Below are 12,451 nucleotides of genomic sequence, written 5' to 3'. Positions count from 1 at the left end.
CAGGAGGCTAAGCCCAAATTCTGTGGTACTTAGACTGTAGTGGAGAGATGCAGAAAATTAATAAGTAAATAAATAACAGCATTTCTTCCCTTACAAAAACCAGAGAAGACCAGATACAGCCTAAAGTTCAAAATGCCCCAGTGAGTAAATTACCCATCATACCCATAGTTTAGGAAGATCTAAGCAGTGGCCATTAAACCTCTGGCTTTCCTAGAGCTGAGACTTACACATTTTTAATTATTTGTGGACAAGTTTTATCTTACTTATATTCAAACTCCCAGATGAAAAAACTTTATTTTATAGAAATGTTGATTCCCAAATAATTAATCTATATAGTATAAATATAATGCAATTCCACTCAAAATCCTGGCAGGATTTTTTATAGAACTTGACTGACTGACTGTAAAATTTATCTTCCACTACCTGATATGAAATATACTATAAAGCTACAGTTATTAAAACAGTAAGCTACTGGTAGAGAAACATAGACTGATGGGCATAGACAGGAAGTCTATAAACATGCTAATACATATGAGGAATTTAATATTAACTTGACTGAAACTGCTTTTTTAGAGGTCAAAATGGCCAAAAATTGGCAATTGTATATAGCACAGTCAAATATATGATGAGAGTAACATTTTATATAGATTGAAAAGAGACAAATGATCCCAACAAATTGGCTATCCATTTGGGGGAAGGATAATTCAGTTAGATCCTTATCGCATACCAACCATAAAAATAAGTTATTTTATCAATCATATTAAGATATAGATATTACATATATGTAAATATATATTGGTTAAGGTAATTAGTGGCTAGAACAGATAAGCCCCCAAATCTCAGCAGCTTAAAACTTACGTAAAAGTTAAAACAATTGTTTCTCATTGACTAGCTCCTCTCCAAGTAGTGAGTCACATCCAGGCTTTTTCTAAATTACTGTTCCACTATCCATAGCTCCCCATTTCTCCATGGAGGTTGTATCCATTACAGTCAACCAAACAGGAAAAGGGCATAAAAAATCAGACAGGCAAGTCCCAGAAGACGGCACTTCACTTCTGCCCACATTCCATTGGCCAGAACTCAATGGCAGGGCCGCATCCAGCTGCCAAGAATGTTGGGATATCAAGTCTGGCTATGCACTCAGGAGAAAAAGGAAAGGGTCTGCTGAACAACTAGCCTGTTTCTCTCTCATTTACACAATTTTGTGCAGAAGAAAACTAGGAGGATATATTTGTGAGCTTGTGGCAAGGAAAATTTTTCTCAAGCGAAAAAATAAAAGATTGGTGAACTTGACTTCATTAAACAGAAGAACCTAACCACAAACGACACCATAAGCAAAGTTTAAAGGACAAATGAGAAACAGGAAGAATGGATTTATAACATATAAATCAAAAGATTATTGGACTTCCGGCCAAGATGGAGGCATAGGTAGTTGCACTGTGCCTCCTAGCGCAACCAAAACTAAGGACAAGAATTTAGAAACAAAAAAACAACCAGAACAGAGAGAAATTAACCAAACGGAAGTCTGAATACCATACATCCAGTCTGGTAAGGAGGGGTGGCGTCGGAGGCCTACGGAGAGGGGTCGAGGGGTCCCAGCAGGAAAAAGCGGTGGCTGGCAGACACCGGCCCGCAGGGCACAGACAGCAGTTGGCGGACCCCAGAAGCGCGGGGGGCAGCTGACCGACTGGTGGCAGACCCTGGGCGTGGGAAGCAACGAGCAGACCCAGTGAGGAGCCAAGGCAGCTGGCAGTCTGCAGCCACACATTCGCGCAGACAAACTAAGCGAAAACAGGCAGCAACACAGACCGTGCAACCCAGGGACCCCAGTGCCAGGAAACAAAGCCTGAAGGCACCGATTGAAAACACCTGTGGGAGTTGAGGCCGGGAGATTCTCTCAGCCTCACAGGAGGCTCCTTGGGGAGACCCACAGAGTCCAAGAAAGTACACAAGCCCACCTGCCCAGGAGCCAGCACCAGAAGAGCTCAATTTGCTTGTGGGAAGCAGCAAAGGGGACTGAAGTCCTAGAGAGAGCAGAGCAGGCACCATTGTTCCCTCTCAGACCCCGCCCCCACATACAACGTCACAACCCAGCGCCTGAGGTGCCCTGCCCTGGTGAACTCCTAAGGCTCCGCCCCTCATAAGTAACAGGCACAACCATACCAAAGAAAAAAATTAAAACTAAATTAAAAAGATGGCTCAAACAGAATTAAAAGCCCCACAGCCAGTTTTTTTAAGTGATTGAGAGATAGACAACCTATCAGATGCACACTTCAAAGCACTGGTGATCAGGATGCTCATAGAATTGGTTAACTTTGGTCATAAATTAGATGAACAAATGCAGGCTACCATAAGAGAAATGAAGGAAAATGCACAGGGAACCAATAGTGATGGAAAGGAAACTGGGTTTCAAATCAATGGAAGGGACCAGAAGAAAGAAAGGAACAACCAAACAGAAAAGAATGAAGAAACAAGAATTCAAAAAAATGAGGAGAGGCTTAGGAACCTCCAGGACATCTTTAAACGTTCCAACATCTGAATTATAGGGGTACCAGAAGGGAAAGAAGAAAAACAACAAGTGAAAAGTTATTTGAACAAATAATAAAGGAGAACTTCCCTAATCTGGCAAGGGAAATAGACTTCCAGGAAGTCCAGGAAGCTCAGAGAGTCCCAAAGAAGTTGGACCCAAGGAGAAACATGCCAAGGCATATCATAATTACATTACCCAAGGTAAAAATGAAGGAGAGAATTCTGGAAGCAGCAAGAGATAAGGGGATAGTTACCTACAAAGGAGTTCCCATCAGACTATCAGCTGATTTCTCAAAAGAGACCTTACAGGCAAGAAGGAGCTGGAAAGAAGTATTCCAAGTCATGAAAGGCAAGGACCTACATCCCAGATTGCTCTATCCAGCAAAGCTCTCATTTAGAATGGAAGGGCAGATAAAGTGCTTCTCAGATAAGGCCAAGTTAAAGGAGTTCTTCATCACCAAGCCCTTATTATATGAAATGTTAAAGGGACTTATCTAAGAAAAAGAAGATAAAAAATATGAACAGTAAAAAAAGACATCAAACTCACAGTTAGTAACAACCATACCTAAAACAAAAAGAAACTAAGCAAACAACTAGAACAGGAACAGAACCACAGAAATGGAGATCACATGGAGGGTTAGCAACAGGGAAGTGGGAGGAGGAGAGAGGGGGAAAAGATACAGAGAATAAGTAGCACAGACAATAGGTAGAAAATAGATAGCAGGAGGGCAAGAATAGTATGAGAAATGTAGAAGCTAAAGAACTTATGACACATGGACATGAACTAAAGGAGGGGAATGTGGGTGGGGAAGGGTGGGCAGGGTGAAGGGGAGTGAAGGGGGAAAATGGGACAACTGTAACAGCATAATCAATAAAATATATTAGAAAAGAAAAGATTATCATTACAGAATACAAAAGTTATAAATAGCCAATAAGTATGTGAAAAATCCTCAATCTCACTAGAAATCAGTGAATCGTACTTTAAAACAAGAAATGGATTTTTTTATCCATCAGATTTATAAAATAATCTTTAAGTGTTTAAGATATCCAGCAATTCCTCTTCAAGATATCTTAGAGAAATGTTCCCAAATATGTTCCAAGTAGAAGGAAGAATTTTGTTGTAGTATCATTTACAATAAAAATTGGAAACAACCTAAGTGTGCATGGATAAAAGAATGGTTAAACAAACTCTCAACATAACGGAACCTTTTTAGATAGATCCAGATATGTAACGTAGAAAGTTCTCCAAACATACACTAAGCGAAAAAGAAAATCACAGAATAATAAATACAGCATGATCCCATTTTTGCGCATATACATGTGTGATCCCTATATGAACATGTAAATGTATGTAGAAAGTTAAATATTTCAAAGGATACATACCAATGTGATAGATAAGTGTTTTTCCCCCCAGGGAAGGAAGTGACATGATGAACACATGAGGAAAGGTTAAAAGAGGATATTTCCATTATACAATCTGTGCTCTTTGAATTTTTATAGACATATATAATGTACTACTTATGCAAATAAGGATTGTGACATAATTTTTTAGGGAGTACAAAATAATGATTTGACTTCTGGTTTCCTGTCCTGCATGTAAGGAGCTTGGAAGTCACCACTCCATCCTAAAAACCAGTATAAAGCAGAACAGAATTAAAAAAAAAAAAATAACAATAATTATTGATCCCTAAGACAGGTGAGGATGCAGACTGCTGTCCCCAACAGTGAGACAGACAGGTGAATACAGGAGTCATGGCTTACCACAACCGGCTCAGAAGCAGAAACTACTAAAGGAAATGGTGCCAGGGTAAGAAAATTTGAATTGTTAGAGGCTACATGTAGACAAGTCTGAGAGTGATACAACAGAGCAACCCAATAATAGGGGGACCCCCCCAAAAAATTTTGTGAGATTTATCTCAGGAGCTCAAACAGATTCTCACAGTAAATATCAACGGGGGGAATCCCTTCTGCTGCCAGCAGTAGGAAGGGAAAAGGAACCGTATTAAAATGCGCTACAGCACTCTTTCAACTAATCTTTGAGAGAAGAGCAAACGCAATCCAATGAAGCAAAAATAGTCTTTTCAACCAAAGGTGCTATAACGATTGGACATTCATTTGCAAAAAGAAATAAAAATAAATTTAGACATAGACTTTATACCCTTTACAAAAATTAACTCAAAGTGGATCATATACCTAAATATAAAATGCAAAATTGTAAAACTTCTAGAAGATAATATAGGAAAAAACCTAGATGACCTCAGGCATGGTAATTCCTTTTTAGATACAACACCATAAGCACAATCCATGAAAGAAATAATAGATAGTTCGATTTGATTGCAATGCAATCAAAATACAGTCTCAAGAGAATGAGAAGACAAGTCACAGACTGAAAGAATATATTTGCAAAAGACATATATGATAAAGAATTATTATCCAAAATATACGAGAACTCTTAAAACTCAACAATAAGAAAACAAACAACCCAATTAAAAAATGGGCCAAAGGCCCTTACCAGCAAGGCTTAGCAGGTTGGGCATTGTTCAGCAAAGCCAAAAGTCACTGGTTTGATTCCTAGTCAGGGCACATGCCTGGCTCTCAGACCAGGTCCCTGGTTGCAGGTGTGCAAGAGGCAATCAATGGATGTTTCCCTACCTCTTCTTATCCCTCCCTTCCTGTCTCTCTAAATAAAATCTTTAAAATATAAAAATAAAAAATGGGCCAAAGATCTTAACAGAGTCCTCACAAAGAAGATACACAGATGAAAAATAAGCACATAAAAGATGCTCTACATCATATGTTATTAGGGAAGTGCAAATTAAAACAACAATGAGATACTAATACTACATACCTATTAAAATGGTCAAAATCCAGAACACTGATAATACCAAATGCTGGCGAGTTTGTGGAACAACAGGAACTTTCTTTCTGTTACTAAAGGGAATGCAAAATGAGTACAGCCACTTTGGAAGACAGTTTGGTGGTTTCTTATAAAACTAAACATACTTTTATTATATGATCCAATAATTACACTCTTTGGTATTTACACAAAGGATGTGAAACCTCTCCACATGAAAACCTGCACAAGATGTTTATGAAAGTTTTATTTATAATTGCCAAAACTTGGAAGCAACCAAGATGTCCTTTAGTAGGTAAATGGATAAACTGTGATACACTCAGACAATGTAACATTATTCGGCACTAAAAGCATAAGCTATTGCCCTAGCCAGTATGGCTCACTCGGTTGGAGCATCGTTTGGTAATTCAAAGGTTGTAGGTTCGATTCCCCATCAGGGCACTTATCTAGGTTGCAGGTTCTATTCTCGGTAGGGATATGTATGATCCAGGCACATACAGGTACAGGAGGCAACCTATTGATCTTTCTATCTCTCCCTTCCTCTTCTCTCTCTCTCTCTCTCTCAAAAAGAGAGAGGGTCAAAAAGAAACTATTGAGCTATGAAAGGAAATGAATGGAGGACAATTAAACGCACATTACCAAGTTAAAGAAGCGAATCTGAAAAGGCTAGAAAATATATGATTCCAACTATATGACATTCTGGAAAAGGCAGTGAAAAGACAAGTGGTTGCCAAGGGTTGGGTGGAGGGAGGGATGAATCAGCAGAGTACAGAGGATATTTTGGGGGGCAGTGAAACTATTCTATATAATACTATGGTAGTGAATACATGTCATCATACATTTGTCCAAAACCATGGAATGTACTACTCCAAGAGTGAACTCTAATGTTACCTATGAATTGCGTTAATAATGTGTCAGTGTATGTTTATCAGTTTTTTAAAATATTGTGAATTGGTTACATTTATTTATTGACATTATTTTTATTGTATTTTTCCATTACCATTTATCCCGCCATAACCTCTTTCATCTCCATCCAACCCTCTGCCCAGCCTGCAATCACCACACTGTTGTCTGTGTCCATGAGTTCTTTCTCTTTTCCTTTTTTTACTCAATCCTTCCACCCATCTCAACTCTTCCCCAAGAGCAGTCAGCCTGCTCTCTATCTATGAGTCTATCTCTACTTTGCTTGTTAGTTCAGTTGGTTCATTAGGTTCCACATAACACATGTGCCACTTTGATAACAAGGAGGGCTATGCATGTGTGGGGGCAGGGAGTTTATGGAAACTCTCTGTACCTTCCCCTCAGTTTTGCTGTCAACCAAAAACTGTTCAAAATAAAGAGTTTAAAGAAAAAAAGGAACAAATTCAAAAAATTATGTAACTTGTATATATATTTTTCAAAAGACAAAAGGCAGACTGGGAAAAATATTTGCAACATAAATATTTAAAATATTATTAATAGTTTAGATGTGAAGAATGCCTATATGTCAATAAAAGAAGAAACACAATAGAAAGATCAGTGACAGATTAGAATAAAAACAAAAGGAAAAATAGAAAATGAAAATAATTACAGTGCATAGAAAAATACTCAGACTCAGATTTTTAAAAAATGACTTCCTGAGTTAATGCTTCCCACATCAAACTGTCCAACTGCCTAAATGAAGTTCAAGGAAGTGAGAAGCCACCAAGGATCCCATAGGAGGATATGGAAACTTGGGGCCATCAGGAAATGATTAAAGAAATGGTCTCCCAAGAAATTAGGATGTATGAAAAAGGAGGTAGAGGGAGCGACCAGGAGCAGTTTCAGGAAAAAGATGTTAGAGAAGACAGGGGCTAATAAGGTGAGCCCTGAGGGTACATTAGCTAATTTCCTGACTCCGTTTGTTGATTCTACCCTTGTTTTCCACTCTTTCCTCATGCCTGGTTTTCACAGACTGTTTTGTTGTATTTTATTCTCCTTATAAACTGCCTTCCATGTCTGGAACATTTTTGAGAACAGATAATCAAATGAATGAATGATTTATTCAACAGACAGTGAAATGAATGAGTCGTTAAACTAAAATTGTGACTGTTTTAAAAAAGAAAAAGGTCCTCAAAGCGATTCAGTGGGGTGGAAATGCCATCCGTTCTGAGAAAGAACTACTTTAGCATCATTGGACAATACCTGGAACACAGATTCCCAGAAAAGGAGATGTATGAGTGTTAAAGTTATACTAGATGCTTCAAGGAGTACTGGTCCTGTGTCAGCAGAACTCACAGCCCTGAAAAAAAAATGTATACTTGTGACTGAAAGCATAGGGAAAAAGTAAGTTATAGTTAGAATAAGTTAACTGCTGTAGCAAACAAACCCCCAAATATGTAATGGTTCACATTTAATACAAGTTTATTTCTTGCTCACAAAACATACTGAGCAAGTGAACAGGTGGACAGAACGGTCCTTCAGGCAGCCCAAGCTGATGGAGGCACTGCCATCTTCAACACATTTCCAGGGTTGCTCTGGGAGTCACCTCCTTCTAACCAGTCAGAAGGAGAAAAGAACAAGCAATTTATGGGAGGTTTATATCAACTAAACCTGAAAGGCAGACATATTACTTTCAGATAAAACTCAGGCATATGACCATACCTAACTACAAGGGAGGCAGGGAAATGTGGTCCAGCTGTGTGCCCAGAACGGAAGGTGGATTTGGGTGAATCTTTCGTACTTCTTGCCACAGACCATCAGCAGACCTAAAGGAAGATTTGAATAAGAGACCTCAATCAATTCCAAGCTCCACGCTATGAGTCCCCTTCTCAGGAGACTGGGAACATGTGCCCAACACCTGTTCAAGAGTTACTTTAGTAATAAATTCCAGATGAGAATTCTATCTCATCTGGAAGATTCTATTACTGGAGGCTTTTTCAGGGAACTCTCCCATGCCAGTGTAGAGGGAGGGAAGGCAAAGAAAGCCCATTCCCAGAGTGCATTTTAAGAGTCACTGTGTTATCAAGGAGAAATGAGAGATGGAAGACTGACTGTGCTTGTAAATAGGGGAGATTTTTCTGGGCAGCCTTGTGCATTTATGGAGAGAATGTCATGCTGATGTCAAGCTTTGTTAAACCACTGATCAATCCTTTACAGAAGCACATTTAAAAAAATATATTTCTATTGTTCACTTCTGGCTTGCTCCATCTGGCAAGGCTACTTCCACACTGAGTAGAAGACATAAAAGAACAGCTGCACCACACCTCTTAACCATGAACCCTCGTGCTAAAAAGGAGAAATCAATTTTTAGTTTTACAAGAGAGAAATATGGCCCACTTAAAAGGAAGTATTAAGAATGCCTATTTAAATGCAAATTGAACTACAGCATTTACACATGTCAATCAAGATCCCTCAAAGAATTTTCTTGAAATATTAGCATTTCCTTATATGAATTTTTTGTTTTAAAGAAAGAGATTCACCATTGAAAATTGTTCTGAATTTCATAGCAGGTTTTTAAAAAGTAATTCATTGTTAGTTCTGGTAATGTTTGACTTAAGGAACTGATGTAGTTTCAGCATGAAAAACATGATGACTCCTTTGCCCACCCAAGAAAGGTCATGCCCTTGACTATGCCCTGGCTTGTATCCTCTTAGAAGAACCAAGGTGAGCAGTGACTGTTGATACCCACAACACAATCAAAGAATAATAAAAAAGCTAACATTCATTGAGTACTCACTGCCTGTGCCAAACATTTTTTCTTTAGATTACATAAATTGGTCTCCACAATCACCTAGAGAGGGAAGTGAGTAAACATTATTATCCTATTTTTAACAGATTAGGAAACTAAGGCTTGGAGAAGTAGCACTTACCCTCAGTTTCACAATAAGTCATAAATCTAGGATTCAAAGCCAACTGTGTGTTATTCCAAAGTCTATCATTATAATCACTCTTCTAAGCTGGCTCATATATTGGTTTGGCCAAAAAGTCAATCTGTTTTTTCCTGTAAAATAAAAGACAAAGTTTTCATTTTCACTAATAACTTTATTGATTTGGATATTTTGAGTTTGCCGGCTATCTCCTGTGTGGTGTAACATTGATTGTTCTCAGTTAATGTCTCCATTTGATCCCTATCAACTTCTACTGGTTTTCTTGACCATGTGGCATCGTCTGGCACAAAACTTTGCAAACCACTTTTAACATGTTCGATCAGCCACAGCACCTGCATACACTGAACAAATCTTTTTTGTGTGTTTCAGTTGCATTTTTACCTTTCTTGAAATAATAAGCATAATATGCCAAAAATGTTGCATATTTTCTTCCATCTTCAATGTTAAAATGGCTACACAAAAATTCACCAATTCTGATAATTTTTTAAATGCACGCTGATGTGAAAGCTGTCACAACACAATCTAATAAAGTTGTTTCAAATGAAGTTAAAGACAACTAAGCACTACTACAGCCATCTTATAAAAAAAAAACTTTTAGGCCAATCCAATATGTCCAGATCAATTAGGCTCTTCCCAGTCAGATGCTGTTCTCTTGCCTATATGAAATTCAAAACACCATAGGCTGCACTTGCAACCCCTGGGTCTTTATCAGTGGAGTAATTTTTGGAGGGAGAAAAATAGCAGCCTGCTAAGCAGTTATGCCTCTAGCTGGCATGATGTCATTTGGCTAGCCTGTGCTTTCAGCTAACCCTTTGAGCCTGTCCATCAGCTCTTCTAATCAGGGTAGTGCTGAAAGAAAAAAACTGTTAACACAGAAATATATATCCAGTGAAAATATTCAGGAATGACAGTTTTTTTTTGTTTTCTTTTTCTTTTTTTCTTGTCGTTTTATGTTATTACAGTTGTCCCATTTTCCCCCATTTATTTCCCTCTGCCCTGCACACCCCTTCCCACCCACATTCCCCACCTTTAGTTCATGTCCATGGGTCGTACATATAAGTTCTTTGCCTTCTCCATTTCTCATACTATTCTTAACCTCCCCCTGTCTATTTTCTACCTACCATTTATGCTACTTATTCTCTGTACCCTTTTACCCTCTCTCACCCTCCCCCACTGATAACCCTCCGTGTGATCTCCATTTCTGTGATTCTGTTCCTGTTCCAGTTGTTGGCTTAGTTTATTTTTTTTTTTAGATTTTGTTGTTAATAACTGAGTTTGTTGTCATTTTATTGTTCATATTTTTTTATCTTCTTTAACATTTCATATAATGAGGACTTGATGATAATGAACTCCTTTAACTTGACCTTATCTGAGAAGCACTTTATCTGCCCTACCATTCTAAATGAAAGCTTTGCTGGACAGAGCAAACTTGGATGTAGGACCTTGCCTTTCATGACTTGGAATACTTCTTTCCAGCCCTTTCTTGCCTGCAAGGTTTCTTTGGAGAAACCAGTTGGTAGTCTAATGGGAAGTCCTTTGTAGGTAACTGTCTCCTTTTCTCTTGCTACTTTTAAGATTCTCTCCTTCATTTTAATCTTAGGTAATGTAATTATGATGTGCCTTGGTGTGTTCCTCCTTGGGTCCAACTTCTTTGGGACTCTGTGAGCTTCCTGGACTTCCTAGAAGTCTATTTCCTTTGCCAGATTGGGGATGTTCTCCTTCATTATTTGTTCAAATAAGTTTTCAATGTTTTGGTCTCCCTCTTCTCCTTCTGACACCCCTATAATTCAGATGTTGGAATGTTTAAAGATATCCTGGAGGTTCCTAAGTCTCTCCTCATTTTTTTGAATTCTTGTTTCTTCATTCTGTTCTGGTTGAAAGTTTCTTTCTTCCTTCTGTCCCAAACTGTTGAGTACTGGTTTCCTTCCCATCACTGTTGGTTTCCTATACATTTTTCTTTATTTCACATAATGCAACCTTCATTGCTGCCTGGGTCTTTTTTTATGCTGTTGAAGTACCCAGTAAGCTCCTGGAGCATCCTGATAACCAGTGTTTTGAACTGTGTATCTGATAGGTTGGCTATCTCTTTGTTGCTTAGTTGTGGTTTTGTCTGGAGCTTTGAACTGTTCTTTCATTTGGGCCATTGTTTCTTGTCTTGGCGCACCTGTCTTTTTTTTTTTTTAAGTGGGTGCATCTCAGGTAAGAAAAACTTTAATTCATTGCCAAAGACCCACTCAAAAGAATTGCTGAAAGAAGGGAAGCAATACCAGAAGGAAACTTGGAATGTCAAGAATGAATTATAGAGGGGGCCAGGGAAGGGTTTTCAGGAACAACTATAAAGGACACATGGACAAAACCAAGGGGGGCTAGAAGCAGGGGAAGGAGGTGGGGATGGCTGGGGTTGGGGAAGTGGTGGGGTGTAAATGCAGACAACTGTACTTGAACAACAATAAAATAATTTTTAAAAAAATGAATTAAAAAACAGAGAAATGTTAAATATCTGGATAAATATAAATAATTCTTCTCCTCCTGTATTGTTTAAAATATATGTAACACCCAGAAGCAAAAAGTATAACAATGTCTACTGAGGTTTAAGACTCTACATTCCACTTTGTGTCAGGGTCCCCAAGACCACACTCAGGTTTAATGATTTTTTAAAAAGACTAATAGAACTCAGAAAAGTATTATGCTCTTGGTTAAAGTTTATTACAACAAAAGAACACAGATTAAAATCAGTAAATGCAAAAGGTGCATAGGGCAGAGTCCAGAAGAGACCAGGCACAAGCTTCCAGTTATCATCTCCCAATAGACTTGGACAAACAGCACCTAATCTTCCCAACAGTGACATATGACAACACGCATGGTGTGTCACCAAACAGAGAGACTTAGCCAAGACTTTGTGTCCAGGATTTTTATTGGGGGCTGGTCACATAGTCATGAAACACCCATGTAATTGATCTTAATTAATCAGTCCCCAGCCTGTTCAAGAGGTCAAACTGGTACAGTGTGGCCCAAAGACCCCACATAAATAACACTGTTAGCATAAACTATGTGGCAAAACCCTAGACCCCAGGCATACAAAAATACTCTTATTAGGCAGGATTAGAGACTATCTCCCATGAATTTATGAAGGGGGAGTCTTTTGGAATGTACAGGGCTTGAACATCTCAAGCCAGCTGAGTTAATACTTTACTACCTGTGTTTGAAGTGGTAAACTATG

The 12,451-nt window shown here is 38.4% G+C and overlaps 1 long non-coding RNA gene across 1 annotated transcript; it reads right to left on the bottom strand.

Moving 5' to 3' along the window:
- Positions 1-7,758: 7,758 nt before the first annotated feature.
- Positions 7,759-9,135, bottom strand: LOC123819662. The gene is made up of 3 exons (XR_006785847.1): positions 9,081-9,135; positions 8,006-8,109; positions 7,759-7,895 (listed from the first exon to the last, which is right to left on the bottom strand). It is a non-coding gene; the product is annotated as an uncharacterized LOC123819662 (long non-coding RNA).
- Between the last annotated feature and the right edge of the window lie 3,316 nt (positions 9,136-12,451).

Source organism: Phyllostomus hastatus, unplaced genomic scaffold (assembly GCF_019186645.2).
Source record: "Phyllostomus hastatus isolate PE091 unplaced genomic scaffold, TTU_PhHast_1.1 phas_contig_34, whole genome shotgun sequence".
NCBI classification, from domain to species: Eukaryota; Metazoa; Chordata; class Mammalia; order Chiroptera; family Phyllostomidae; genus Phyllostomus; species Phyllostomus hastatus.
The sequence above is the reverse complement of the archived record's forward strand: the minus strand, read 5'-3'. Positions and strand labels throughout refer to the sequence as shown.